General features: G+C 41.0%; 1 protein-coding gene across 1 annotated transcript in view; it reads right to left on the bottom strand.

Moving 5' to 3' along the window:
• Nucleotides 1–1,641: 1,641 nt before the first annotated feature.
• FAP (fibroblast activation protein alpha) overlaps nucleotides 1,642–13,295 on the bottom strand; it is a 72,632-nt gene continuing 60,978 nt past the window's right edge. The window contains exons 22-26 of the transcript XR_002826596.1: nucleotides 5,598–5,697; nucleotides 4,506–4,570; nucleotides 3,962–4,034; nucleotides 3,624–3,697; nucleotides 1,642–2,032 (exon numbers count right to left, since the gene is read on the bottom strand). The gene's annotated coding sequence lies outside the window, so the exon portion shown is untranslated. The remainder of the gene's footprint in view (nucleotides 2,033–3,623; nucleotides 3,698–3,961; nucleotides 4,035–4,505; nucleotides 4,571–5,597; nucleotides 5,698–13,295) is intronic.

The raw sequence follows: 13,295 nt of genomic DNA, 5'->3' as shown, positions 1-13,295 counted from the left end.
CGGATGATTCTGCCGGAGGGGCTCAGGGAGGCTGCATCGACAGAAATGTAGGAAACCTGAGTCCCCGAGCACAGAGGCGTTCACTCATTCATCAGTTGGTGAGCTCCTGTCCTTGGCTGCGTCCCAGGATACAGTCTGTGAAGACTCCTCCAGGACAGCACCATCCAATCGCACTTTTTGTGATGATGGCAACAGTCTACATAGGATACCTACACTACCATGTGGTGGACCCTGGAGGGTCCTACATGGGAAAATACACAATTAGATTTGCCTTTCAGACATTGCCTCTGTGACAGTGGGAACGAAGGCCTGAGGTGAAGACCACTTACTGCGTGATGATACCAAATGCATATCCCACCACGGCAGAAAAGAAGTGGGAGTAACAAGACTGTCTATTACTTTTGATTGTCCTGTTGTCTCTGACTGGTGGTTTCTCTCCTCTCCCTGGCTGGAGAGAGTGAATGATGAGGAAATTATGAGGCAATCTTATGGGCTTGCTTCAGAGGCTGCTCCACGCAGAACGGGAAGTGGTATTAGCTTCTCTCTGACCCTCAGGGCACCTGCAGCTGCTGTGAAGGAAGGAGGCTGTGGCCAGCCCTGAATCTGTGAGGATGCTGTCCAGGCTCCCTGACCACCACAAAGTACCTGAGGGCTTAGGTGGGACTATCTGGCGTGAGTGGGAGGCATGCTTTCAGAACACAGTGGTGGTAAGAGTGCTGGACTAAGAAATCTGGAAACTCTATAAGAGTCTGTTCTCTGACCTTCAAGACCCCTTCCTGCTTAATGTTCTATGTCTGCGTTGGTTCTTCTGGCTACAGAGCATGAGAGAAGGCCTGAGGGTCTTCTACCTGCAATTAGGAAGAATCAAGCTAGGGGTGGGGAGACATCATCCAGGGCAATCAGTTCTGGGAAAGATGGCAACGAAGAATGCCTGAGGCCCTGGCTGCACGGACACTTCCAACAGTAGCTTCTGCTGACCTGGCGTGGCTCTCTGTCATTCCGTGGCGATCACAGAGATGGCGAGCTGCCCACACATTTCTCACTGATGGGGACAGTTCCTGGCAGAGCACTGCCTTTGAGATTTCAGTCATTATGGCTTTTTTTTTCCTTTTTCAGAATGAACTCTATAGCATAGAAGTCAAACCCCAGAAAATCTCATAGAACATTTTTCCTTTTCAGCTATTGATGTCCATTTTATTTAGTTTTCGGGTTTGTTTAGGCTGGTGTGGTTTAGCAATCTGAAGGCAGTTACTATTACTAATTCACAAAAGGGATACAAAATAGGTATGTTTCCAATTTTGAAGCATCTCTTAAAAGGAGCCCGAACGCAAAATTCTGACTGTGCTCTTGGCAATGATGAAGAAGTCTTCTGGGAGACATGCCATAAACACTTCCTGGAGGGAGAGCATAGCTGCAACATCAGAGTTCCTCTCCCAGTGCCTCTCTGACCGATCTCTGCCCAATGCCATTGGGTGCTCTGAGCCAGCACTAGCGTTCTCATTACAAAACACCCCACTCTGCCCTGCATCCTCCTCCGTCACAACCAGCCACCCTGATAGCACTCACCCCCTTGCCTAGCAGAATCCCTTGTTTTCTTCCATAGAGACTGGAACCTGAAATCAATCAACACAGACAAGATAATAGCATGGGAACTTCTGACTTTATTTTCCCCTCAAGCAGGTGATACAATACTGTGTCTGAAGCAAAAGGCCCGGCTCCCTTTTCTCTTCTTCCACAGAGTAACAGAGAAATGTAAACAATATTTCCATTGAACCCCCGAGTCCACCCAATTTTTCGCCAGCCATTCGAACAACATTCACTTGTTTGTTTATACCAACACTTAACAGCATAAAGAGTAACACAAGCAAACAGTCTGAGGCATTTGTCTGATGTGTTCAGATGGTGATACGGGCTTGGATCGGCACCGTGTTCAGTCTGACAAAGAAAAGCATTGCTTCAGGAAGTGGGTCATGTGGGTGTACAAGTGCTTTATGGATAGGCCGGATATGCCATGGTTCTGGTCGGAGTACCACTGAAACACAAAAGGAAGAAGCCGCCTTATTCCTGCAGCCACACGATGCTTTGACCTTTTCAGGCTCTAGGACCTGGCTAACTTTTCTAATATTATAGTTGAAATTCTACCTAAGAACACTAAAATACACAAATGTAAGCATTTGGAGTGGAACGATTGAAAGATCTATTAACCTTCACGACAGTTTTGTCTACTTTAAACTATAGCTTAGATCTCTGTGGCTAAGCGTTGCCAATGGCCAGCGTCCTGGGATCAGGAGGCACGGATCCCAGAGCTCAGGTGCTGGGTCCATTGCTCTGCTCGTCTGGAGCTTGGTTTCCTCATTTGTAAAATGAGAGGGTTGGATCTGATTTCCCTCAGGTTCCTTCGAGCTCAGACATCCCATGAGGCTTTTAGTCTCTGACTCTAATTCCTCTCTGTGGCAGAAAATCCACTACACGTATCAACATAAACATCCTTTATAGGAGTTAAAAATAGTATCATTTTAAAAACCAGAAATATGATACCATAGATTTAAACTTTATTGTAGGAGAGATGTTGGTAAGATTATTGTTTTCACTAAATAAAAGTAGCTAGTGGTGGTGATGTAATACTATGAACTTATAAATTGAATTTACCTTGGGAAGTGACAATAAAAAAATTAAAACAACTAGCCCAGCCAGTGTGGCTCAGTGGTTGAGCATTGACCTCTGAACCAGGAGGTCATGGTTCAATTCCAGGACAGGGCACATGCCCAGGTTTCGGGCTTGCTCCCCAGTGGAGGGCGCGCAGCAGGCAGCCGATCAATGATTATCTCTCATCATTGATGTTTTTATCTATCCCTCTCTCTTTTCCTCTGAAATCAATAAAAATATATTTTTCACCTTTTGCACATTATTAAAACACACACACACACAACAAATTTCCAAAAGGTGGGGTTTCCTTTTCTGGATTCTGTTTAATATAAGCAAGTGAGGAATAATTCAGGCTTCCTCAGAGGGGGAAGGATAGGCATTAGGGATTGTCTCTTTTGCGTTGGCTTTTACTTTATTTTCCTCTTTTTTCATTTCCCATTCCTCATGCAACCTGGATTTTACAATGAGCTCATTCGGTCATTCACTCAGTGAAAACGGGAGTCCTGTGTTGGCCACATATGTGCCAGGGGCTGAGGACACATGGAAGAAAAGATCCTCTAACTGAGTGGAGCGGCATGACTTCAGGGAGCCTCGGGGTGTCTGATAACTTCCTGCACTAGCTTCTTACAGAATAAACAGAACCTTCTAGCTGCTTTGGGACTCCCGGGTTTTGCAGGGACTCCTGGCATATAGGACCACAAAACTATTGGATGTGTGAGCTAGATAATCTAATCTTGTGGACGCCTTTATTTTATACAGGACTCATCCGGGACCACCAGAGGGGCCAGGACTTGCCTACTGTCCTTCAGGGAGTTAACAAAAGATCAAGATTCATTTGCTAATGTTATGCCTACTCTACCCTTCTGCCTGTTTGTCAGGTTTTGTAAAAAAAAAAAACATTAAGAATTAAAAATAAGATTCCTCCTTTTAGCTTAGGGGTCTAAGGCCGTGAACATGAGTGAAAGGAAATTAGGTACCATTGCCTGGAAATCCACTTGTGCATTAACCAGAGCTTTAGCAATCTGTGCTGAGTTTTGAAAGTGCACATTATCTGCAACAAAGAGAGAGAGAGTTAAAGTGCTGTTAAATACCAGAAAGCGCAGAGTGACAATGTACTGCCTGGAAATGAACACCGACAATTATCTAGTCATGCCGTTGACATTGTCAGCAGTGCGGAATCACACTCGTTTATGGAAATGCCCCTGACTCCTAGGTACTGACCCTGAGCACAGGCATAGGAGGATGCTTAATGTTTCTTAAACAAAGTGATGCTGGCTCAGTATTTTTATGTGTAAGAGTCTTGCTTAAACCTCACCATCTGCTGTTCCGTGGATGAGAAGATAGTCTACATTTCTGAAATATTCTGCTCTTGCCATCACAGTCGAATTCTGGAAAAGAGGAAAAATTAACATTTTAGTTGCTGCAAGTTCTAATAGAAAACCAGCTAAATCATTGTGCAATGGACTTAGCACCAATACTGAAATTATGTATTGCTTTGGTTGATAAATATTTAAGAGTCAGAGCAACACATTTTCTTCATCATTTGCATTACCTCCATCTGATTCTTGGTTTGAAAAACTGAAAGTTTATGTGTCATATGTTACATATGAGTGAGACCTTAGGCATAAATGATGCCTGCTCAAGCTGTGGAGGGGTTGGGGGTGGGATGGAGGGTGGAAAAAGAAAGAATAAAATCTGAAAGGAGTAAATTCCTTTCTAGTGAGGTGTTTTGCAGCAAACAAAAGATCATCATACTTCTTTGGGGACCCAGCAAAAGTGAACACTCTGAATGACAGCTTTAAAATTATTGTGCACATCTGAAATAAATTAATGACCTAAATATCACAAAAGATTCTTACTTTATAGTGCTCCAGATTATCATCCTTTGTCGGGAGACCCATGAATCGCTCTGTGTAGATAGATGCTATAAAATATATAAGATGTTGTTTGCATACGGTATGTATCGTTTCATTGACCCATGAGACCCCCTGGTTTGATAACTGCTCCTCAGTTCCCCCATGTGCAGCTGCTCAGGAAGGTTCTTGCTGTCCTTTACTGCGATGCTCCACCCAAGGCTGTTGCTCTACAATTTCCCTCCGTAGGGCTGGCGAGGGAATGGAGGAGGAGATTATGGAAACGGGAGAATCTATCATTAGAAAGGGTTGATTCTTAGCTTTTTCACTTCTACCCAAAGTGTGTCCCTTGAGGGAATGTTGAGCTAGAAATGACCCCATGGAATGACCTCATTTTATTTAAAAGAAATCACACATGTAGCCACCTGTATTACTCTCCTTCGTGTCTTAAATTATCTGGGATAGACATCTGTCCCCCAGCACACATATACATTATTTTTTTTTCTGAATAAGGATTCCCTACAAGTCACAACTGTCTCATTTCTACCCCAACACAGGGACGAGCGTCTGATGAGAGCTCATTTTTGTAAAATTATTAGAGTTAATTCCAAATAGTCATCTGCATTGATATGAATCTTAAAAAACAGGCAGCAGGAGAGGTGTAATTTTTGAACAGATAGTTATTGCTCTGATCTCTAAAGCAATGGAGCTGGAAGCTGCAGATTGTGGTGTAGAGATGAATTACTTGGCCTTCATCGGACTTGGTATAGGATGTGCTTAGAAGCCAGCTATGCTGCAACTGTGTCTGCAGAAACACAATTCGCTCTGATTTTAAAGGTTTGGTTCAGCAGGAGGAGCAATATTTATTGAGAGAAGAAGATATATTGGATTTTGGAAAAGTCCTCCCCACTCTAAAATGTCTTAAATTGTTACAACACAATTATATTGAATCATATAAATAATCTTGTTTATACATTGTATTTCCCCGATGATGCTGGGGTAAATTTTACTGCATAATTTGTTTTCCTAGCAACCTCAAATATGGAGCAATTATGTGTTAAATGCTTTCGCAGCAATGTTTATGAAATGTTTCCATACCATAATATTCCCAGCTGGAGACTGGAGCTACCGCTATCCCACATTTGAAAAGACCAGTTCCGGATGCAAGGGCCAGTGATGAAACATAACCACCGTAGGACTGTGGAGACATTGGTATGAGTTAGTCCCACATTTCCTTTCAGAAATTCGCCTCTATATTTTTACAGCAACTTTACTCACAATAAGTGCTGATGGGAGCTGGGGAACATGGATAGGGTAGGTTAAATGTCTACCTTACACCCTTGGCAGCAAGCCCCACCAGACGTGACTAATTTCATCCCTAGTAAATGACAAATACTTAGCGTGTTGATCAGAACATGGTAGGAGCAGTTTAAAAGAAGATATAATTGTAATTTTTCTGCAAACATTCTTTTTTCCCCTCTCTCTTCTATATTTTTCCAACCAGGGCTTTGCTACAGCAAAAACAGGATTTGACTTAAAAGAAATGCACCAAAAAAGATTATTCCCAAAATGTAAATGCAAGCTACTTCCCATAGTTTGCAGAAGTCCTGAGAGGCAGAACTTGTGTCTGTGTATTTACTAATTTTCATAACAGAACAACAAGGTAATGACATAAGAACCTTCTAGATTGTTTAAGACATGGCCAGGGTTTGTGTATAATGTCGTGTTACATATTCTGAATTAAGGATTTCTGGCAAGGCAGCTCAAAGAAGGTAAAGCCATAGTGTTTTAAACATTTTTACACACCCTCTCACAAATATAACAGAAAAACAAAGAAATACACATGGAAATACAAATTTCAGAGTCAAGAGCAGGTTTAGCTTTCATCACTTTTCTTCCCTAAGAATCAATAGGTAATTCAGAAAAGGGACTCTAAGAACAGAAGGAGCTGTCTGTCCATGTTGCTCAGAAACATGAACCTTTTTCTAAAAAATGAAGAAAGAAGCAGAGCATCACCATAAGGTCACATCTCTCCCTAATCTGTATGCACAGCTGGGAGTGGTACTTCTCCTGGGAACGTGGATTAAGCAGTGTTCTAGAGCATGAAACACCCCCTACACACACACACACACACACACACACACACACACACACACACGTGTGTGCGTGCTAGATTAGGAAGCGAGTCTTGGTGCTATTCTTGCCCCAGTGCTGGGACATCCCCACAAGACATAAGAGGACAGTGTAACCTCCAACTAAGGACGTACCACAAATATTATTAAAATATTATTACCACAAATTTCTGGAAATCATTTCCCTCAGGTCAGGAGAGATCCTACCGCCTTTTGGTACAGAAAAGTCTGTCTTTAGAGAGAGTGAAAGAGTGAGAGTGAGAACTCTACAGAGCAAGACAGATGGCCAGATGGACAGACGGACAGACAAATGTGACAATGGCAGCAGGTAAGTGCCAGGGGCCTAATCTTAATCCACAAAACACATGAAATGGAGGAATAAGCTAAGCAATCTTGCTGAGTGCAATAGTTAAAGACAGAACTCTCTACCTAGTTTACAGTTTTATGTTTCCAGCTGCTGGGAGTTTTACTGAGACCCTTGACTCTGAAACACAGAATAAAAGAGGCAGTTCTGATTCTACCATGGACTCTTTTTGTTCTACATGGAGAAAAACGAAAACATGTTACAATAGGGGAAATATACTTTAAAAACAAGAGAAACACTTGGGCTGCAAAATCATTTTGGTAAGTGAAAATCATTATCAAGTTCAAGCTTTCACCTCTAATACCCAAATGTTTTGTTTTGATGAGTAGGTTAGCAACAAGTATTACTGAAACAGAAGATCTTTCCTTCCTTCTTAATTGTAGGTTCAAATGAGAGTAGAGCAAGCTTAAGTTCATTGTTGCTTATGGTTTTATTGGGGAAGTGTGTTCACTGCAAATAACAATGCTGGGTCCTGCGTCTCCTCTTCTATGCTCCAGAACAGGAAATAGCATGGAGTGAGACGGAAAATTGAAAGCATTTGCATAGAGCAAAAGGTTTTTGAACATTGCTGTTCAAAATCTTAGAAATTCTTAATCTGTATCTACTCAGGGATTAGATAATAGTGCTGTATCTAAATAAAATGTCTGTGTTTTCAGGATGAATACAAACTGTCTCTAAGAATGTGCAAGAACAAAACTATAGTGGCAGCACAACAAAAGAAGGTATACTTTAAATTCTCAGGCAGCCTCGCTAAGCTTATTCCTCTGTACAAAGGAAGAGGGGGAAAAAACACCAGAGTTAAGTTTTTTCTGCTCTCCCATGGGTGGGGCTCCAAGGCAGAGTGGGTGGCTGCCACAAGAAAAGAACCCACGGAGCAGATTGGCCATGAGAATTCTAGAAGTTTGTCCTTTGCACTTAGACGCCTTGCCATTTTGCTTAAATGAAGGATGTCTTTAAAACATTTTTAGAAGGGCACAGAATTTTTAGGGGTTTATGGAATATTCTTATGTGAACTATAATGCACATTGGAACATTTTACCTACAGGCAATAACAATGAGCTAATGCTTGTATGGCCAACGTATTGCAAAGGTCTTTGTGGTCCCACACAATGTCTCCCTTTTCCCACCTCCCACCTCCCACCTCCCCCTTGCTCACTGCCCATCTTCATGTTCTTTGAACTCTCCAAATATGATCTAGCCCCAGGACTTTTGCAAATGATGCCACTCTCTGCCTAGATACTCTTACCCCAGAAATCAGCATGGCTCACCTGTCCTACTCATCTAAAAACCAATCAACCCTGCACACCATGCTTGTTTCTTGATTTTTCTTTCCTCCAGCGCACTTAACATCATTTTAATAACCTAAATATTTTACTTATTTATCTTTCTTATTGTATTTCAACCATTCCCAACTCCAGAAAGGTAGAGATTTTTATCTGTCTTTAATGAACATATCCCCAGCACTGGGAATATGACCTAAAACACAGAAGGGATATATTGGCTTACTATATGACTTTCCTATTAATTCATCTAACCTTCCTAGTGGTGAAGAAATTATTGCTGAATTTCCTGATGAGGAAACTTGAGGCTCAGAGTCAACTTAGGGGAGATATATATTCAGTAAGCAGCAGAGCTGATATCAGCCCCAGGACACCTGGCTCTACAACCCATGCCACTTCCTCTGCATCCCTACACTAGAGCAAATGCTGTGGGGAGCTTTAAGTTTAGAATCTAATGTAGTCTCATTAGAGGTGCATTTGTCCTACTTTTACATCGTTGATCACACATAGCAATTCAAATCGCTTATAATTAGTCACTGGAAGAGAAAGGAACTAAGATTAAATCATGCACTAATGCTTATTCAACACCACCTGGCTAGGCCTATATTAACAAAGCAAGTCCCATAAATGAGGTTGTTATTCTAATAATTTAGGCAAACCCCCCACTGTTCTTCAAATCATCAGAAAATAATTGCTCCAAGTTTTGTTCCATAAACCAGGGTTTTGCAACCTCAGTGTTATTGACACTTGGGGTTGGACAGATCTTTTTTTGTGGGATCTGTCTGTGCATTGTGGGACAGTTAACAGCATCCCTGGTGTCTCTTCACTAGATGCCAGTAGTACCACCCCAGTTGTAACAACCAACATCTCCCCAGAAAGTGACAGATGTCATCTGAGGGACAAAACTGCCCAGTTAAACACCTCTGTCACAGCAGACACTTCCTAGGCACAGTACTGAGGGCATAGTGGATAATAAGTAGCTAAAAACAGGACTGGACTTTGGTTTGTGTGAGCCAGAAAAAAATGAAAGGGTAAGATAAAAATTCCTCCTCTCCTCTTCTTAATCTGGATAGGGGAAGGAAACAGGATTTGCAGCTTATTGACCAATTGACTTCAAAAAATGTTGTGTGGTTAGCTATAGTACATTTCTCAGACCGTTAACATGCCTAACACTTCGTGGAATCAGAAAGTTCCTTCCCAAATATGGAACACAATAATAGCCAACTAACCCTCATGGTCATTCTCAGTGTCTTCCTCTCTTCCCTCTCCAATTTCCCCTACCATAGAAGAGCACTCGGAGCTAAGACCTCTTCACACCCCCTACTTCGCTGCCTAAATTCAGGCCCTTGGTATTGGTTGCCAGTATTACTTGTTGCCTCACTCCTTAGCCCACTCCCTCCCCGCACCACAGACCACTCTTTACTTTATAGCCAGAATCTTTCTGATACACCAATTCCCCTCTCTATTGAGTTCCAGAGCACTTCTCAAATAAATACTTTTTGGTAATACTGTATTACACAAAATTTAACAGCATTCTTTTTTTATATATTTTAAATATATTTTTATTGATTTCAGAGAGGAAGGGGGAGAGATAGAGAGATAGAAACATCAATAATGAAAGAGAATCATTGATTGGCTGCCTCCTGCACACCCCCTACTGGGGATTGACCCCACAACCCAGGCATGTGCCTCTGACTGGAATTGAACCTGGGACCCTTCAGTCTGCAGGCCGAGGCTCTATCCACGGAGCCAAACTGGCCAGGGCTAACAGGACTCTTTACTACTCCTTTCCTAAAGCCTATAGGCTGTATTATTTAGAATTTATGATTTACCAAATTATTAGACCAGAGGACCTTTTCTTGAAAAGTTTCTTGTCACTAATAGAACACATTTGAGGAAACATTGACTTATAAGGTTAAATTCAGTATAAACAACATCATTGATGTGTGACATGGTCAAGCATTGTGCTAAGCATTTGAAAAACAAAGCTAAATAAAAGACAAAGTCCATTCCCTTGATGAGCTTACATTCTTATGGGAAAAACCAAGAGACAGACAAAGCATTGTAATTCCTATAAGAGCAGTATAAAGATCTATTCAAGCACAAAACATGTCATATGTGAGTTAGGTCTTAAAGAACAAGTCAGAATTATCCATTGTGGGTTGAGGAATAGATGGGGAATAGAAGAAAAGAGTGGACCGGTATAGGGAACAGAACTAACAAAATCACTAGAACTAGGAAAAACAGACATAAATCATACTATTAAACAGGTGCAGGGAAAAGTGAAGAGAGATGAGACTGGAAAATTAGGCTGCAACCAGTTTGTCAAGGACCTCGCATGCAAGGAAATATGTTTGGGCACTAGAGTGAGGTCAATGTATTAGAGTGAACCCTATGAAATATATAAGCAGAAAAGCAACTTGTTAAGAGTTGTGCTTTGTAACAATAACCTCATTAGAAATATTGAAGCTTGTGAGTCCAAAGCAGTGAGGCTAGTTAAGAATAGCAAACTGGTACCACGCAACCAATTGGAATAGTTAAACTGGTACCACACAACCTATGGACATAGACCAAAAGAATCAGCCTTACCTGAGATCCTGTTAGAAGTGCAGCCCCCAGGCTTCCACCTGGAGTACTGAATCACCATCTCAGGTAGTAAGGCCCTGGAAACTGGGTTTAATAAGTTCTCCAGGTAATACACATGCAGCCCAAATTTGAGAAGCTCTGGCCTAAATAACATGAAGAACTATGGCAATGTCAGTGGGGATGATAAAAGATTTCAATGTTTGAAGGTAGAATTGACAGAATTTACTAACCAAGAATGTTTGGAGTTAGGGAGCAGGGAAAGTTGAAAACAGCTCTGAACTTAATGACTTGGATGACTAGGTGTGTGGTGAGGTCCTTAATAAAGATGAGGACTTGTTTTAAAGTGGACTACTACAAGCTTAGCTTGAGCAAGTTAAGCTTGAGGCCCCTTCATGACATTTTCAAGAGGTGATCAGCAGGTATTTGAAAGGTGGAGCTCAGAAGAGAGAAGCGGGTTAGTGGCAGGGATCTGGCACTCATCATTATCCTTGAAACCACATGGGTTTCCCCAAGGAAATGAAGAACAGTGAGAACCAAGCTCAGACCCAGAGAAAACACCAACAATTAAAGAATGAGTGGATTGTCATGACCCTAGGGACATAGGAAAATGAGAAGAGAAACATGTCACAGAGCCATGGATAAAGCCCATTCTCCTTTATGTGGCCTAAAAGGACTTCCGGTTCATGGCTACCCATCTACTCAGATGCACCTACACCTTATTCATCATACACCTTATATTTCTAAAATTCCAGGCATTCCTAACCAACTCAGGGTCCCCCCATAGGCCATACTCTTTGTTACCTTAGGACCTGGGCAATGTTGTCTTCACTCTGCCTGGAATGCCCCTTCACTAACTTCTTTCCATCAAGCTCTAATGCTACCTCATTTCTGAATCTCTCCTGAGCTCTCACAGCCAGAATTAACCACCCTTCTCCCTGGTGTTCTCCACAAGTTTTATCTCTCCCAACACTTGGAACATTTCCTGAGCAATTCTTTTCTTACTCTCTGTGTTCTCTACTAGAGGTCCAGGGAGATAACTTACTCATCTTTTCATCCTCTAAAGAACCCAATAGAGGATCTAGTTGAGATCCACTAACATTTTTGTACATGGAAGGAAGAATGAATGAGTCAACGATAAGATGGATGGATTAATAAATATGAATTGGTCTTAAACTTAAAGAACTAATAAAACCAGTACAGTGTTAAGGTCTTTTTCCTTCAGGAACTCCCAGGTCTTCCTGCTGATTTTAGGGGCTGCTCAAGTGTTATATCCCTTAGCAGTTTACTCATTTCTTCTCCCACACATGCTTTCAGGGTTTACCTCACAATCACTGCCATGTTGGAAAGTAAGCAATAAAGGGGGCCTAATATACAATTTCTTCCAGAACCATTGCATGGATATGGTGAAAATCTCTTATTAAAGAATTTCAGACTGATATGGATGTATTTTTGGGTGATGAGTGGGTTCTTAAAATCATCCCACATAGATGCTTCTCTACCAAATTAATACTTAGAATCTTCCAGAAATGAAATTAAAAGTTTTACTTTATGGTTATTTCAAAGCCTACAATAAAAGCATAGTAAAATTCTAAGAGAAATGTTAATGATTATATGTGAGTATTCAGCTTGAAATTTGAATCTTTCAAAGCTTTACTTTAGAAAACTTCATAAAAATGGATGGTAGGAAGGGTCTTATCTGAAATATTTCACTATAAAGTATTTTATTTACTTACACCCTTTGAATCCCATTCTGTTTAGATACTTAACATTTGATGGTTTTAAGAAGCACCAAATGGCCTGAAGTAACAACTTTCCACAAATTCACAACAGCTCTTCATCTGGTCACTGAGCTGAGACTTGCGCTGAATTCTGCAGATTCCCTTCAATATTGGGTTTCATTCCCTCCATCGTGTGCAGGCCGCTCTCACAGAAAACAGCCAAGAAAAACAACGCAAGCACAAATGGCTGCAAATTGACTTGCAAATGTACAAATTCAGACCAAAAAGTGAAATAGGAAATCTTTCTTGAAGAGTAATTATCATAATTTATAGTGGGCAAATTAAATCCTTTGCAATATTTCTCTAAACTTTTTAGTGGCTTTATTTCCCATAACTGATAACTTTTGCTACTTCCTTTTAAAGACCGGCACAGTTCCTTAGAGATGGGAAATTATTGCCAGGACCTGTAGCTAGCACAAATTAACATTAGGTTTGGTAAAAAATTTTGATTACCCCTTTGCCCCCAACTCAAATAAGATATGACCTGGATAAAAAAGATTCTAGGGAATTTATATTCTGAATGTTTCTATAATTTCAAACTTTAGCTTAGATTTTCATAAAAATAAAATGATGAAATATAAAATAAAAGATATGTATTAACCTGAATATGACAAAGGGAATGAATTCAACCTCAGATAAAATATGGATCAATCTAG

This window comes from Myotis lucifugus, unplaced genomic scaffold (assembly GCF_000147115.1).
Source record: "Myotis lucifugus unplaced genomic scaffold, Myoluc2.0 scaffold_5, whole genome shotgun sequence".
Taxonomy (NCBI): Eukaryota; Metazoa; Chordata; class Mammalia; order Chiroptera; family Vespertilionidae; genus Myotis; species Myotis lucifugus.
Note: the sequence above shows the minus strand (reverse complement) of the source record. Positions and strands in the feature narration are given on the sequence as shown.